Here is a 13,254-nt window from a genome sequence, read left to right on the forward strand (position 1 = left end):
TAAGATAAATGTCGGGATGGTTCTTTCGAAAGGTCACGGCCGCTTCATCCTTCCATAATCCGAGCTTGTGCTCCGTCTCTAATGACTTCGCTGTCGACGGAACGTTAAACACTAATCTACTCCTCCTCCGCCTCCTTCTCCACCTCCTCCTGAAGCCTCCTCCTGAAGTTTATACGTGTCGCACGCAATGCAATACGCATCTTAGATAGATTCATTGCCTAATGATGTATTACAGAGCACATAAGGTTTTATTGGAAATTATCCACAATACATTTAGCATACCAATGCATATCTACGTGAAGATATTAATAACTTCTATGAAATAATATAATCGTGATAAACATAAACATTTTAATGATATATCTACTAAAGCAATAGTAAGATTACCATCGTCACTGTACGCACTCGTTACCTTGTACATCCATCTTCGCAACCACATCTTCCTCATTTTCCAATATTCTTAGCTGATGTTGTCTCCTTAAATTTCCTTTCCCCAGAACTCTCTATGCCAGAAAACATTTGTTTTGAAAAACTATAAATTCTTTTTATGTCTGCCGTTACATTTATTCTTGTTTTGTCATTACTTTTGTCACTATTAGTGGCAGCAGCTGCCACAAGTACTGCCACTTCAGGCACTCAAATCATTTTAATACTATTTGTCATATTAAGACTGTTATTTCCTACATAACTATGTTATAAATAAGGTACTGTATGTGTGAAACACTGCTCCGGTGTAAGAAAGGGCTTGATGGTCCTAACCTGATCTGGTTTAATAAATAATTAATTAAATAGAACCTCAGCTTTGATGGAATTAAATACTTAGAGTCCGAAAAAGTTCTCAACGTGCAAAACTGTCAACAGTTATTTTAAAAGTCTGGTGCAGAAATTTTTATCCAAAGAACAGAATCAAAACTCCATAATTCAATTATACAGAAAAACTAGACACGTGGATGTCCTTCAACTTAAACGTATCTACGTTGGTTCTTACAATTTCAGCAGAATAATTTCACACATTTTACAATGACACATATTCTCACTAAAAATTGTAGTACTGAGAAAAGAAATTGATACTGTGTTATATTAAAAATTTACGTATTTCTTACTAGTTATCAAGAAAAATCATCATCTTCATGTAGATACGCTAAGCTTCATATTCTCTAAAATCACTTGGTTTTCGGATTTTTCTGGAATATTTCACTTGTGTGCTTTTATATCTTTACTACCATTGCTACTGTTATCGATTACACTGTGCCAAGCTACGTTTGCCTCGACCGCTACGTCTTTTAATGCATTTCTCGTCTTTTATGAGCCAGCCATTCTAATCTTAACGCCTCAGTTTGCAAGAACACGTTTCCTCAAAATACAGAGTCGGATTGCTTTCTTTTAGTCGTCACAAGTACCCATTTAAGCAAAGGAAGACATACAATGCTCATTTTAATATTCAGTGTTTTCTAGATGGGATAGAGGTTGGCGGGGGGGGGGGGGGGGCGAGGGGATGAAGCGGGGGGCAAGAGAGTAGTCTGAGGAAGAAATAATGGGTCATTAATTATGAGTGTCTGTACGAATTTTTTATTTTATTCCTAACAACCCATCTCTGACGTTTCTTATACGAAACTGAATGCCGTAAGCTATATTAAATTTATGTGATAACGTGACATAAATTCTCTGCACGATTCAGACTCCTGTCCTGTGCTCATCAATGAGCTAGAGCCGAACAGTTGTGAGAATGCTGCTGCTAATGTAACGGGAGGGACCGGTTCGGACAGATTACTTCTGCGAAGAGACTCCGCGGCCTGACAAGTTTGGCAGGGCCAGATGTCGGAAAAACCTGTCCACCTGGGCTGTAATCGCGTATTTCAATATTTTAGGTTTAAACTTACCGTGTAATTCACACGATTCACTTGCTGCAGGCCCCACTAATAAAAAAGAAAAGATGCCTATCGCTTCGTGTACTTGGGCTTATTTGTTTTACATTATTAAGCTCGAGTACCACATCAAATTATCCTTGTACATCACTTTTCAAACCTCTTCTACAGTAGATTAAAAATTACCCGCTCGTCGCCGTACATTTCCCTCGGTTCTCGCATACGATAATTATTTCCTACGCAGCCAACAGCAGCTTCAGCACAAAAAGGGGTACAAAATGCAGCCACCAAAATATTTGATCAACTAGCCACTGACATAAAATGTCTGATAGATAACAAAGTTAAATTTGCAAACGAACTGAAAAAGTTCTCCTTGACAACTCCTCCTGTTCTGTAGAAGAGTTTCTAATTTCGTAATGTGTAAAAGGTATTGGGTAGGAGTTATTAACTCACAACAGAACTAAATTAACAGATAGTAGATGGTTAGTATATTAGAATGTAGCCATATTTATATATCATTGTCTGATATGAATGTAAAATGATTCTTTCCACATCATTATCATTAATAGCAAAATGGCCATGAAACAACTCGATCGCAGAAATATATAAACGCACGCCGAATACGACCAGTTCATCGCACTTCTGAAGAAATAATTACAAGAAAATGTCATTTTATATCTACAGTACATGCTTACCCTCTCACAAATAAATGCGTAGCTACAAATCATTTGAATGAATTAGTCACAATGCATATGGATCTATATATTTAGTTAACAAAATAAACATTTTTATTTGCAATAACAGCTACGATTTTATAGCATTCCATAATGATATAGTTTAGTGAACGCGTTATACCTGTTCCATAGTTTCATTAAAGAGGGGTGATGTTGGTCATAGATAGCGCTTTTATTTAAATATTTGCTTTGTACAATTTACGGCCTTCCGATTGTTTACCACGTAACAACAAAAACCTTACGCCTTGGCCCTACGCGAAACTTAATAGCCGAACATGATCGGTATTATAATGGCTGTTGCAAAAAAAGAATATTTATGATGAGGAGGAGAGAGGATCCTGGGAGTTAAAACGTTGAGTTCAGTACGGACTTAAAAATGTTCAGTTCTAATAAACAAGTCATTAACTTGTTTCTGAAAGTGAGGGAATATGTTCTTTATTTAAAGTTACGCCCGGCTTAAAAGGAGATGGACATGTGGACACATTGAAGGAATGGTTGAAAATATCCTTTACAATACCTCAGTTAATACAGCAGCTGTCATACGTATAACCAAACGAACGTAAATCCATCACATTCTACTCAATCGTATTTTATCTACATAAGCAACTTATTGATAGTGTGAGCGGAAATATTCCAGAAAGAGCTTGTTATCAACACTTTTAAGGTACAGAGCGTGTTGTTCTCCACATTAGGGTCAGTTGTACAATAATATAGGTTTTTCTTTTACAAAAATGTTTGCTGCTATTGCGGACAGTTATTTTCCTCTATTGAGGCTACGTGTTTTTTTTTTATTTTTCCGAGAATCTTCTGATATTAATAAAAATAACGGAAGGTAAGGATTTCGTATTGTTTGACTTAACTGTTGCTGCAAAAAGTTTGTATTAGTTCTGATTTTCGAAAGTTATCACTCTTCTGTGAGTGCAAAAAGAAAACAAAATTTAGCTGTGGCAGTTTAATGTCGATCTACTATGAGGCAGGTTTTCTTTTCCTTTTCACAGTACTCGAGAAACCTCCGCAATTTTCACTGTTTATCAGGCTACGTTGAGAGCGTTAACCGACATGGTTTACCAAGAAACCTACACTCAAATAAATAAAGATTGTCGACATGTATGATCGTAAAGTTTTGCGGACGGAGTTGCTTTTGATAAAATCCTTCTGTTCCATTTCATAAAATCCTTCGTTTCGGCTATTACTATTAGTGTCTTTTATCACAGTTTGAGTTTGTTATGAAAACCAACGTTTTGGACCCTGCTGCACGCAGATTTCACCAGGGCATGTAATACATGTCAAGCTGGCATTGAGACCTGCAAGGAAAATACTGGTAAACTTGTGGTTCCTTTATCTGCGCCATGGCTATTTGCTACTTACTGAGGAAATCATCACCATTCAGGGCTGTCTTTTTCTGTCACGAAACCGTAGACTGCTTAATGTACATCTTCTAAATTTTAAATTTCGATATTAATTGAAAGTTAACATTGTGGTGCCGTTTTAGAGTGACGGAGAAAGGACAATAGGTGTATTTCGACAGAGAGCGGTTAATGAAACTCAATTAGGATCATAGGACGTTTAAAAGCCTTAGACACAGTGAATGATTTTATAAATTCACTCAAAACTAACATGCTAAGTTGTGAAAATTGATTAGAAGAAAAGTTACGATTGTAGGAACAGTAATGAATAAAGCACTATAATGATAAGCAATAATGAACACTGAAATAAGAATTGCCAGTTGAGGTATACTAGTAGCCAATCAAGTGTGTGGCTTCAACCTGTGTCGTACTGTGCTCAGAACGGAAGGCTCTAGTGCCAGATGCCCTGCGTTTCCCACTACAAAACGTTGTACTTATGTGAAGATACTTTCTTTCCCCAAAGTTCAGCACTCGTAGGGCAAATTTCTCCAGTGTTACAAGCTTACCATTTCATATTTTCGGGAAACAGTGTGTTTGTAACTAAACAAAATAGCGACCTCCTGTAAGTCATAGCAAGTAAAAGCGCTTTTAGGACACATCTAACATATGTAATTTCTTTTCCAGAACGTGGCTCCTGTTAACTGAAGCTCATGCTGGTCAAGTCTGCTGAAGGTAAGTATTTTGTTATTAGTTACTGACTTTTAATCATTTTCATAATAATACATTGTGGTGCAAAAGCCATGGAATGGCGATGCAAATACACCTATGGCGGCAGCATCGCGCACACAAAGTATAAAAGGGGAGTGTGTTGGCGGAGCTGTCATTTGTACTCAGATGATTCATGTCAAAAGGTTTCTAACGTGATTCTGTCGGTGTCAAGAGTGCGCCGAGAATACCAAATTTCAGGCGTTGCTTCTCACTACAGACAGCACAAGTGGTCGATGGCCTTCGCTTGACGACCAAGACTAAGAGACAAGGAACACAGGGTGAAATAACCACAGAAATCAGTGTGGGATGTACGACGAACGTATCCCTTTGGACAAGCGGAGAAATTTGGCGTCCATGAGCTATGACAGCAGTCGACCGACGCGAGTGCCTTTGCTGACAGCATGACACCACCAGCAGCACCTGTCCTGGGCTCGTGACCATATGTTGGACTGTCGACGACTCCAAAACCATGGTCTGGTCAGATGAGTCCATATTTCAGTTGGTAAGTGCTCATGGTAGGGTTCGATGCGTCGCAGACTCCATGAAGACATGGACCCAAGTTGTCAACACGGAACTGGGGAAGCAAGTGGTGGCTCCATAATGGTGTGGACTGTGTGTACGTAGGATGGACTGGGTCCTCTGGTCCAGTTGCACCGATCATTGACTGGAAATCGTTAGGTTCAGGAACCTGAAGCCATTTGCAGCCATCATGGACTTCACGCTCAGAAACAACGATGGAATTATTATTAATGACACTGCACCATGTCAGCATCCTACAATTATTCGCGATCCGTTTGGGGAAATTCTGGACAATTCGAGCGAAAGTTCTGGCCACCCAGATCACCCGAAATGAATGCCTTCGAACATTTATGGGACATAATCGAGAGATCAGTTCGTGCACAAATTCTACGCCTGCAACACTTTCGCAATTATGGACGACTGTAGAGACGGCATGGTTCAGTATTTCTGCCGGGGACTGCCAACGACTTGTTGAGTCCATGCCACATCTAGCTGCTGCATTACAACAAGCAAAAGAAGCTCCGACATGATATTTGGTGGCATCCCATGAATACTGTCACCCCAGTGTAAGTCAATACCTTTTGTTGTGTTTCGTACACTTTTTCTTTCAGCCTAACTTTAGCATCCGAAATTCGCATATGACTGTATCTCCGGATTCGGGTGAAACAGTAAAAGCGAAGTTGACTGTATTCGAGATGAATATAGACAGGATTTATTCTGCTAGCACAGAAAGAGAAATGGTCAGTCGTAGTTCATAATCAAATTCGCTTTCGTTGATCGACCAGCCCATTAGTAAGCTATCGCTTCATAGTGTCCCGCAGGCACAATACCTCAGCGATCATCAGTGCTGAAGAACAGACTACCTCGGGGATGACAGTCGACTTAGTTCCTTCCCCCTGCCGGCCGCTCCACACCCTTTCTGCAGGTGAGGGCACGAGCCAGCTTAACCTAACCTAACCTAACCCCAAGCGGTTTACGCGTAAGCCCGGCGCGGTACCTCGCTGTGGCAATCCGTTCGCCCGGGCAGCCTTAATTAGATACAATGCAGGTTCCCAAGCGTTCCAAATATTCTTTAGCGCTCCTGACGATGGCGACAAGCGTGATCACCAAAATATTATGTTCGAAGGACACTATGAACCGGCAATACACCCGTGAATTATTCAGTCAGCTAATATACTGGGAAAAAACTATTTTCATGTTTTCTCCATGGAATGAAAAACTTAAAGTTGATGAAATATGTCGTGTTTGCGTTTACTGTTATACAACATATACAATGTTATGATTGTACTTACTGAATTCTACAATTAATTCAGCCCAAATATCCACAGTAGCATAAAAGTGTTTCCCTGATACAGTTCCATAAAGTTGGCTGATTGCACGCTTACTAATTAAATGCTTGCTTGATTGGGTAGCACTATAACAGAAATGTGGCAACACAACTATAAATAACGAACAGTACATTTTAATACAAACAAATGGCCCCACCACGAAGGAATTATCCGACTGAGATGGAAATCGGTAGATGTGGTGTACATGTACAACCAAATAAATTACTATAATTTTGGAAAAATTAGATAATTTATTCAAAAGAAAGATCTTAACAAATTGAGCAAACCAATGACGCATTGGTTTGTCCATCTATCGCCCTTACATAGGCTGCTATTTGGCTTGGCATCGATTGTTAGAGTTGTTGGATGTACGGCTGTGCTCCATAGGGATGTAGTGCCAAATTTTGTTCAACAAACGCATTAGATCATCAAAATCCCGAGATGGTTGGAGGCCCTTGCCCATAATGCTCCGGAGGTCCTCAGTTGGGGAGAGACCCGGCGACCTTGCTGGCCAAGGTAAAGCACGGAGATAAGCAGTAGAAACTCTCGCCGTGTGCGGGCGGGCATTATCTTGCTGAAATGTAAGCCGAGAATTGATTGTCAGTGAACGACGCAACTGGGCTTGGAATATCGTCGACGTAAAGCTGTGCTGTAAGCGTGCTGCAAGATGACAAGCAAAGGCACCCTGCCATGAGAATGAATGGCACCACAAACCATCACTCCTAGTTGCAGGGCCGAATAGCGGGCCACCACCACAACCACCACCACCAGCACCACCACCACCACCACTGTCCGGCGCGTCTCCAGGCATGTCTTGAACCCTTGAACCTACAGACTCATTGACTGGAGTAGAACTGAGCCCCGATGAGCGACGACGACGTGTCTGAACGTGCCTCAGATAGTGACGGCACAACACCCTGGCTGTTGCCTGCCATACGGCTCGACAAGCAGGGGTGGTACTCTAGGATGGCATTTCTTTTCATAGCAGGACTCCTCTGGTTGTCATCTGTGGCACCACTACTCCACAGTGGTATGCCCCGTTTTTTGGCCTTCGTGGAAAGTCATCTTGGGCTTACATTTCAGTAAGATAATGCCCTCCCCCACACAGCGAGAGCAAGGTCGCCGGATCTCTCCTAACTGGGAATGTTTAGAATATTACGGACAGGGTCCTCCAACCAGCTCGGTATTTTAACGATCTAACGCGCCAATTGGACAGTATTTGGCACGATATCTCTCAGGAAGACAACCAACGACACTATCAGGCCGAATGACTACTTTCACAAAGGCAAGAGGTGGACCAATGTGTTATCGACATGCTCAATTTGTATAGCACTTTCTCTCGATTAAATCATTAATTTTTCTGAAACTATAATCTTTTGTTTGTCTGTATATGCTCATCAGATCTGTCGATTTCCATCCCATACGGATAATTCCATCTTGGTACGTTAATTTCTTTTAGATTGTATTTATTAAGAGTATGTCGCAAAAGGGTGGTTTGAATTTGGTAGAGTTTATGTGTACCAGTTGATATCCTAAACCGAATACAATAATATCTAGATAACTTTCCTGTCTCTTGGCTGCCTATGATATTGTCATTATAACTGAGCTTAATGTACAGATACTTTGTTAATGCTAATAGTTCTCTGTATATACTGAGCTGTCTGCAAGCGCTGAACTGAACTGCATAGCTGCTGGTTCAGAGCTGCCTATGTGTTTGTGGTGTTTTGTCTCTTTCGGCAGAAGAATTTCCATGTCCGCTAGTACGAGATAGAAAAAATGTACATTCATGATTTTGAAGCAGCTAAGAAACGACGGAAAAAATTACGGAAACAATGTGTTCTACAGCTGGAAGCTCTCCCTTTCGATCCTACCCACATTATCGGCGAACGAGCACGACGCACAGATAGACATGTTGCAGAAGCTGCTGTGAGGAACCGAGAGGCGCCAGGCAAGTGGTTGTATGTATGTGGTATCGGCTTCTCGCAGTACTTGCTGTGTATCCTTAAGATTCATACTCAAAACACAGTATTAGGAAGAACAGGAATGCAGCAATCAGTCGTAATGCCATAGGATTTTACTATTCTTGCATATCCACATTTCTTCAGTGCACTAGAGATGGGTGTTTTCAGCTGAACTCTAAATAAACAAGAATAATAAAAACCAACGGAACTGCGACTGATTGCTGTATTCCTGTCCTCCCTTACAAAAATACACAGTCTTGTGCACAATAGTTCGCTTGGAATCAAGGTGGGGGATATAACAAATGTTATGCGGCAATGGCGAATGTGTAATCCGCGAAAAAGAAGTTAACTGAAATTTCCAAAGAGGCTAAAACCGCGTGCCGGATAAAATTTTATCACTTGCTACATCTACATCTACATACATAACTCTGCCAGCCCCATATGGTGTGAGGCGGAGGATAACCTGTACCACTATTAGTCGTTTCCTTTTCTGATCCACTCCCAGATCAAGGGAACACTTCTATACGAGCCCTAATTTCTCGTACCTTATCTTCGTGGTTCTTACGCGCATTGTGTGTTGGCTACAGTAGGATCGTTGAGCAGTTAGCTTCAAATGCCGGTTCTGTAAATTTTCTCTGCCGTGTTCCTCGAAATTAACGTCACCTTTCCTCCAGGGATTCCCAATGGAGTTCCCGAAGCATCTCCGTAACATCTGGGCGTTGTTCTGACCTACTGGTACCATATCGAGCAGCCTGCCTCTGAGTTGCTTCGATGTCTTCCTTTAATCAGACCTGCTGCTGATCCCGAACACTTAAGCACTACTCAAGAACAGGTCGCACTAGCGTTCTGCGACACTACGCCCAGATATTTAAACGACGTGACTGTGTCGACCAGGACACTACTAATGCTGCGTCGGAACATTAAGGTTTTGTTTTTCCAACTCATCCGCATTAACCTACATATCTTTGTATATCAGCATTTAACCGAGATACTTGCATAACTATTCAATTTCGCTGTGCACCCTGCACATGTGTCAATACTGGCGTAAAGCCATTAGCACGCCTCTTCAAACGGAAATTCCGAAGCTATTCTCTAAAGACTTAGGCTTTTTACAGACTTGATTCAGCCTCTACTAATCTCTAACATGATACTTCAAGTGAATAAAAAACCTGTAACCACCAAATCCAACGACAAATAAGGTACTGCTTGAAAATCGACAGAATAAAGAGGAAAGTCGGTTAAAACTGGGTACCCAACGGGAGATAACCAGTTATCATGACCGCTTGAAGATGGACGCAATTCAGCTTGTCGAAATAACGTACTTTCTGCATGACGACAACTGTCTGAAAACCGGAGAACATTTCAGAATCATCACCATCAAGCTTGCAATGTTTAATTTGCTGATAGCTCTCCCAGATTCCGCAAACCCTGCGTCCTGTTGAGTCGTAAACCTTACTGTCCTCTGGTTTACCCATGATCCACCGTGGCTTACCGTGTTTTCCAACAACAACAGATGGGTCTGGCCACCCCCGACCGGCAGCCACCTCAGGGCTTTTGGAGGATTGCTTGGAGGGTCATTACCAAGCGATGTGGTATGGTGGTAAGAAACAGGACTCGTATTCAAAAGGACGGCGCTTCACATCTAGGTTTTCCATTATATCCATGACTGTTCCAAGGAAGGAAGGATGGAAGATTGGGTCTGATGTCCCGTCGACAGCGAGGTCATTAGAGACGTAGCACAAGCCCGGATTGTGTCAAGGATGGGGATGGAAATCGGCCGTGCCCTTTGAAAGTAACCACTCCGGCATTTCCCTGGAGCAATATAAAAATATCGTGGATGGCTGGACGCGGGTTCGAACCATCGTCCTCCCATCCTTGTAAAGACACAGCTGATTTTGTTTCCCAGTACGAGCTAATAACTTCGTCTTGATGAGTTGTTGAACCAGACTCTCTCCTTGTTTTCAGTCATTATCTGCCAGGGATTTGGCTACCCTCGTACAGAACATCACGCAGAGCATCAAGCTTGGGATTTTTACCAAAAGGCGTCATTTCTGTTCGTATCATATTAAACAATGCAACCAAAAAATGGTTCAAATGGCTCTGAGCACTATGGGACTCAACTGCTCTGGTCATAAGTCCCCTAGAACTTAGAACTACTTAAACCTAACTAACCTAAGGACATCACACACATCCATGCCCGATGCAGGATTCGAACCTGCGACCGTAGCGGTCGTGCGGTACCAGACTGTAGCGCCTTTAACCGCTCGGCCACTCCGGCCGGCAATGTAACCGAAACAAATGGTTGTACATTATATTTCGAAATTTGTGGTAAGGTCTTATGGAACCAAACTGCAGAGGTCATCGGTCCCTAAGCTTACACACAACTTAATCCAACTTAAAGTAACTTACACTATAGACAACACACACACACCCATGCCCGAGGGAGGACTCGAAACTCCGACGGGGGGAGCCACAAGGACCGTGAAAGGCACCCAAGACCGTGCGGCTACCCCGCGCTGCTGTACATTATAATCCATGCTTTTATTATACTGATGATTTCTGATAACGTAATTACTGTATCAATGAAAAAGCTAAACTTAATGAGTTAATACTGGATGCTGTTACACCATAACTTTCCTTTTTTTGTACAGATGACTTTTTAGTGTCTCTAGAACGCCCATCGATCTTGTCACATCGCACTGTCGACTTCTGAACGCAGAATGAGCAAGTAAAGATGCCTAAAACGGTAGTCTCCCACCAAGTGCGAAGTGCGTGCTCTCGTCTGATGCTGAGGGGTTCCGCCCGATTTCATGCAGCCCACATGACGTAACTATCATGCACAACAGCGAAGTGCGACAGTGTTGTATGAACTTTGAAGCATGACGTACAGACGTTCATGGTGCGGCAGCCAGAGAAGGAGTCGAGTGTTAACGAATGATCTCGTTCAGCGACTGGAGGAAATCGTCTACGAAAAGTAATTCAGGACAAGAGAAGAGCAATGTTGTCATCAGGGGTTGTCGTTCTTCGTGACAAAGCCTGGCCACACACTGCATCTGCAACAAAGAAGCTCCTGCAGTCTTTTCGATGGGAAGTATTTGGTCGCCAACCATACAGGACAGACTTCACTCCTCCTGATTTTCATCTCTTTGCACACATGAAACGAAGAGTAACAGGACAGTACTTGGCACAAACAACGAGCTGCAGACCAGGATAGAGAATTGGCGGAAAGCACAGGCGGTTGCCTTGTATGACCAGAGTACTGAAAAGTTGGTACAACGCTACGGTAAACGCCTTGAGAAGAAACATTAACAACTTTGTCTTATGTTTTAAGGAGAAAAAGGCACACTTGCAAGATACTATGCCCCGCAGTGGATCCCGCGCGAAAATTTGGGCCGTACGTTTGACACTAAGCACTTATGATCTTCAGAGTGTGTAACTTTTAAAATTTCGAGCGCACCGTTTGTTTGTCACTCGCTCCGCCCCATTACGGTCGCCTAATGCCCGAGCGACTGTACAGTGTAGCAACAAGAGCCCACCTACTCGCGGGCTACTGAAAGCGTGTTATCAAATCTTGTTCGAGAACGCACGTTATTCTACGCGAACATTTTCGATATGAGTACACAATATATCAACCACATGCACATATACGTTTAATGTAGTTTTAAGATTACTCTCGTCTATAATACGCATCAAAATCAAAATTAATAAAACAAGTAACTGACGAATTATTATGGTATGTAATCTTCTCAGTGATGTCGAAGAATAACTTATCTGCTACAAATGTACTTCATTTTTAACAGTCCCAGCTTCAAACCACAAAGAAAATAACGCAGAACAGCGATGTCAATAAATAGCTCTTTAATGACACACTCATTCGTTTCATTCAGTCACACTGCATTTGTGAATCGTAACTTAAAAATGTTCAAAGGAAATAGATCTCTGGCACAACCCAAGATTAGAAACTGCGCACCTAAACACAATGAACAAAGTATGTGACCAATGTCAAAATAGTGTTTCACGAACGTGTTACTCACTCCACTATACAACACCTCGCTCTCGAGCATTAGGCTACTAGGCGGCACGAGTGACAAACAGTCGGTGCTCGCGAAGTTTAAATACTGTACCTCTTGGAGGACGTAACTGCGTGCTATCAGAATTATGGTGCAAATTCTATCGCGTAAACGACTGCTGGAACTGACTTTTTTCCTCCTTAAAGTACGAGGTCAAGTTGGTGACGTTTCCTTGTAAGTCAGAGCGACGACTATGTAGAGATGTAGCTGGAAGATGTCGCTAAATCTTGCAAATAAAACAATTTTGATTTTCACTGTGGTTTCCATTTCGTGACTGATCGGACTTTGAAAAAAAAATAGCCCTCATATTATGCGGTGATCTTACTCGAGCGCTGAACAGAGAAAGACTTTCTTACTGTTCGCAACAGCTGGATAGGAAATGGTCCAGCAAACGTGTGTGCAGTTCTGAACGATACCCACTGATATCAGGGACCAAAAAGTTATTAAATGACATTATATCAAAGAGAAAGGCTTATGTCCCGACAAGAGTGACTGTTGTCCTATTTCGTATCAAGCCATATTTTCACCATCTCAAATCTAGTGGATCAATCCTGTACAATATAAATATAAATCTCAATGAGCAAAAAGAAACATTACTCCGAAGGAATTTAAACTTTAACTTCCTAGCGACAAAAAAAAAACATTTCAAACGGAAAACAACCT

The 13,254-nt window shown here is 41.8% G+C and overlaps 1 protein-coding gene across 1 annotated transcript in view; it reads left to right on the forward strand.

Annotated features, from left to right (window-relative positions):
• The window catches only part of LOC124712385, a 719,796-nt gene that overhangs the window by 178,614 nt on the left and 527,928 nt on the right, over positions 1 to 13,254 (forward strand). Inside the window, exon 2 of the mRNA XM_047242681.1 lies at positions 4,630 to 4,677. The gene's annotated coding sequence lies outside the window, so the exon portion shown is untranslated. The remainder of the gene's footprint in view (positions 1 to 4,629; positions 4,678 to 13,254) is intronic.

The sequence above is a fragment of the Schistocerca piceifrons genome, chromosome 8 (genome assembly GCF_021461385.2).
Source record: "Schistocerca piceifrons isolate TAMUIC-IGC-003096 chromosome 8, iqSchPice1.1, whole genome shotgun sequence".
NCBI classification, from domain to species: Eukaryota; Metazoa; Arthropoda; class Insecta; order Orthoptera; family Acrididae; genus Schistocerca; species Schistocerca piceifrons.